This window comes from Otolemur garnettii, unplaced genomic scaffold (genome assembly GCF_000181295.1).
Source record: "Otolemur garnettii isolate 467f Iridium unplaced genomic scaffold, OtoGar3 scaffold00083, whole genome shotgun sequence".
NCBI lineage: Eukaryota > Metazoa > Chordata > Mammalia > Primates > Galagidae > Otolemur > Otolemur garnettii.
Window position 1 is genome coordinate 7406864 of NW_003852478.1, and position 4874 is coordinate 7411737.

General features: G+C 47.8%; 1 pseudogene; it reads right to left on the reverse strand.

Annotated features, from left to right (window-relative positions):
- The window catches only part of LOC111726851, a 13407-nt pseudogene extending 8553 nt beyond the window's left edge, over window positions 1–4854 (reverse strand).
- Window positions 4855–4874: the final 20 nt, after the last annotated feature.

A 4874-nucleotide genomic window follows, 5' to 3' on the forward strand; every position in this document is an offset into this window, starting at 1 on the left:
CTCATGGGAGGAAAGGGACGTCCTCATGGGAGGAAAGGGAAGTCCTCATAGGAGGAAAGGGAAGTTCTCATAGGAGGAAAGGGACATCCTCATGGAAGACGCAGGGCCTGACACAACCACCACTGCACCTGTCTAACAAGGACTCACTCAGAGTGGGGACGCTTTCCTTTTTACATGGTGAACAACTTGTGTTACAATTAAACCCTGCATGGAACGGTCTCCCAGTTGAACTGAAATTCCAGCTCTGGGCCTTTTGCACAGGCCTAGGAAGACCAACTTCATAGTTTACTTTTTATTTCCCCTTTCTCAGATACCCCAAGCCTGAGCAATAGTCTCTGATGACCTGTCACACTAATTCTAGGAACTACTTGTTGTTGGAATAGCTGAGACTGCTTTTACTTTTTCAATATTGTCATTATGAAGCCAGTGTTATAGTAATCATAGGTGTGATGTTAAAACTTTGGATTCTCTAAAAAGATAACATTCGGCTCAGTGCCTGTGGCTCAAGTGGCTAAGGCGCCAGCCACATACACCTAAGGTGGCGGGTTCGAAGCCCCAGCCTGGGCCCGTCAAACAACAGTGATGGCTGCAACCAAGAAATGGCCAGGCGTTGTGGCGGGCGCCTGTAGTCCCAGCTACTTGGGAGGCTGAAGCAGGAGACTCACTTGAGCCCAAGCAGTTGGAGGTTGCTGTGAGCTGTGATGCCACGGCACTCTACCCAGGGGGACAGCTTGAGGCTCTGTCTCAAAAAATAAAAATAAAAAATAAAAAGATAACATTTGTGAGAGTCTTTGATACTTGAAACTATAGCCATCCCAGTGAGAAGAAGAACAGAGGACAGCTGCAGAAAGAACGCAAGTCTCAGCCTCTGACTCCTGTTGTTTTGACTCAACAACTCTCTGACTTCAACTTAAGAATTTTGGACTTTGGACTCAAAAGAGCAACATAATTTACTTTAAAAATTCATTTCCTTTGAATTTTAATTTTAAGAGGATTTAGTCCTTGGATTTAGATTTCTCCCCAATCAATGAAAGCATTTTTATTATTTATGTTGTCAATAAATCAAATTCAGACCCTCTGATGAGCTGTATTGCAGACGGTATTTTGGTACAGAAAATACAATGGAGCAAATTTTCAACCTTGGATTAACGTGCTATTTGGATCCTTGATTCATGTACTGGTTAGAGCCGTTTGTGAACCTTCTGGGGACTAACTCTGCACTTTCACCTGTAGACCAGGAGGAGCCCCAGAGGACGGCAGTGGGCGGTACGTGGGACGGCTTGTGAGAGTGGGAATGGGGTGCTGTCTTCCTCCTCTCTGGGCGTCTCTGCTGAGAACTTCCACAAGGGCAACTGTCCTGCCGCCTCTCTGTCCATTGCTAGCGGTGAATTGGGAGCAGGCTCAGGTCCTTCCCGGTTCTCTCTCATGCTCCACCTGCCTGCTGAGAATGTACATTCCACTCCCCTTGCCCAGCCACAATGCAAGTGCAGCCTGCAGGGGACACCGGCTGATCCAGTACTACCCATAGCTGGTAGGTTAGTTGTATTCAAGGAACCAGAGTTGGTCAGCTGGCCTGTGAGTCAGACATTGGAACCACACCCTCCAACATGGTTTTTGAACAATGAGCTCTGCTGTCTGACTCATCTGCCTATCTTTCTGCTCTCTTTTCTATAGAAAAATTGTATGTACATTGCTTCACTGACCCTTGGGATTAGGCTCTGACTCAGTGTATGTAGAACACAAAGATTAGGGTAAAGGAGGCATTTCCAACATTGTAACCAGAGTAGTTCTGAACATGGTTCTTATGGCAGTACAGATAACCCCAATGACTACAAGAAATCCCTGACTCTCTTTCAGAACCCACGAGCTTAGGACCTGTACGATCGGAAGGCTGTGAATTGCTCAAGTGCTCCCCATGGTCTGATCTTGCTCCCTGCCTAAGCGGCCGAGAAGATCTAGACCTGGGATGATTTGGTGACTGCAGCACAGGCACATTGCACTCTGCCTCACTGTACTCACCAAGCTGGAGAGACCCTAACCCCTCCCATCTGCTTCTGTTGTATTCTCTCACCCAAACTTTCCAACCAGAAGTTCTGCTTTGGTTGACCCTGCCGCCTCATTTATCTTTGGTTTCTTTCCCATGATGCATTTCTTTTAGTATCATCTTAGATTGCTAATCGATCTATGATTTAAACAGAAAATGTGTCTAGATTAATCTTCTTAACATTAATTTTCTACATAAAATAAAATAAATTCCAGGGTATGTGTCACATGTTTACTAAGGCATAGTACACTCTCACGAATTTTCATTTCAACAAAAATTCATGTGTCTGCCTAATGTGTGCATCTCAGTATCTCTGGCACTGGGTTAGGTGTGAGGGATTCTGAAATGAAAGTCACAAGACCAGTTGGTAAGGACCTCGGTCTCCTGTGGGGAAATAGTAAGTAAAAAAACATCAGCGTACAGTGTAATAAGTGGTAGGACAGAAGTGTAAGTGGGTTGTAATTTGTGCTGGGAAGTGAAGGGGAGGGCATCTTCTCAGGGAAGACTGAGTCGACCCTAACTGGTCCCATAGGTTGAACTGCACACAAATGACCATGCTTCACTGTACATCCTGTTGTCACATTTCACTTGTGTCACAATTTCACATGCACTGCAGTGTTCAGGACCTGGTATCTCGCAGTTGCATTTACTTAGGGTATAACAAAAAATCACCTGAAAGAGATGTTTTGGAGCAGCTACCCTGGTGTCCCTTGGTTTCTTTCCACAGACACAAAGTGGCCAGTGGCTGCAGCTGTGAGGGTCCATCAGCTCCAAAGAGAAGAGACGTACCTTCCACTGCCCTCCACTACTGGCTTCCAGGAATGGGGTGTGAAGGAAGGGGCCTTATCAACACAATGGGTAACATCTAAACAGTGCTTCTCACCCTTTATTGTGCAAAGTGGCCTGAGGAATTGTTAAAAGGCAGACTCTTATCTCAAGAAGTCTGAGATTCTGAGCTAACAAACTTTCAGGACAGGCTTGATGCTGAAGGTCCTCAGACCACACTTCGTGCTGCCCCTTTAACAGGTTGCACGTACACAGCTTACCAGTGCCGCAGGAGACCTGCCCTGGTGGGGCTCTCCAGTCTGGTCCTCTGCACTCCCCGCTTTCTGGAAGGCTTCCTGGAGTTGGCAATGACAAAGGACGGCCTATCAAACACATTTCTCTTCTCCTGAGATGCACCATGTTCCCCATGTCCCCCAACGGGTGCCTATAGGAGCTGCCATGTTCTAAAATACTGCTAGTGATATCTCCTACAGATGAGGAAACTGAGGCATAGAGTGAAAGTTACTTGCCCAAGGTCCAGTAAATAGCCAGGCCAGGATTTGAACCCAGGTCATCTGGCTCAAGAGCTCAATACTGTGCTGTTCTGCCTATCATCTATAATACCCTGACCAAGGACAGTGTGAGGAGAGGAGAGTGGGATGAGGGGAGACTCAGGGGACTTGACAGGAATGCCCCACCTGCTCCAAGACAGGATCTGGGGGTGGGGTGGGCAGCACCTGTGTGTTAGGGGTAGGAGCTGGGGGCAGGGTGGGCAGCATCTGTGGGTTGGGGGTAGGAGCTGGGGACTGGGTGGGCAGCATGTGTGTGTGTGTGTAGGAGAAAACACTGTCCACTAGCTTCACAAGTGAGGAACAATTATTTGGAGTGGGCACCTGCAGGCATATCTTCCTCCTTCCCACATTCCATCTTCTCGGTTTAGTCAAAATTAAAATAACCAAGCCTGAGGGAACATACAGTCTGTAAGATAGCTTCCCCAAGAAATGAATGTTTTCTTAATCAATTTTGCTGAAAGGAAGAAGAGATTGGTACAAAAAGCTGGATTTTGTGAGATGATTAGAAAAAGAGGATTTAGTGCTTTTTCCACATGTATTTTGCACAAAATTGGGGGTGGGAATGGGATCTATTCCATCATGTTTTCCCCAGAGACCCAGAGTTCAGAGAAGCCACCATGACATCTCTGATCTTGCCTGGGACAATGCGTCTCTTTCCCAGGACTTCCTGGGCTTGGACAAGAAATTTGGGATCGTCTTTCCAGTGACTGAAGCCAGAGACAGAGGGTCAGGGCTGCTGGGCACCATGTTGGCTGCAAGTCCTCAGATGGATGAGCTGAAGAGAGAAGTGGGGTTAGAGATGGAGGGTCAGGGTGGGCTGACTTCAATATTCACATGTGGAGGTTTCCACCCCAAGGACCTCAGCATGTTACTGGACTTGGAGATAGGGTCTTTAAAGAGGTGACCATTACATGAGGCCATCAGGGTGGGCCCTCATCCAATCTGACTGGTGTCATTTGAGAAGAGGTGATTAGGACACAGACCAAACAAGACACAGAGCCATCCCCACACCAGGAATGAGGCCTCAGAAGAAGCCAGCCCTGCTGACACCTCCATCTTTGACTTCCCGCCCACAGAGCTGCAAGAAAACAGAACTGCTCTTGTTTTAAGTCACACTGTCTGCTATGTTTTGCTAGCACAGCCCTAGGAAGCTACTTGATCTAAGCACTTCTGAAGCCTAAGAATATTCCTGCTCTCACGGTCCACGAGGCAGCCTAGCATCCTGATGGTGAATCCCTCATAGTCCACGAGGCAGCCTAGCATCCTGTTGGTGAATCCCTCATGGTCCGTGAGGCCGCCTAGCATCCTGATGGTGAATCCCTCATGGTCCGTGAGGCAGCCTACCATCCTGATGGCGAATCCCTCATGGTCCACGAGGCAGCCTAGCATCCTGATGGCGAATCCCTCATGGTCCACGCGGCAGCCTAGCATCCTGATGGTGAATCCCTCATGGTCCGCGAGGCAGCCTAGCATCCTGATGGTGAATCCCTCAT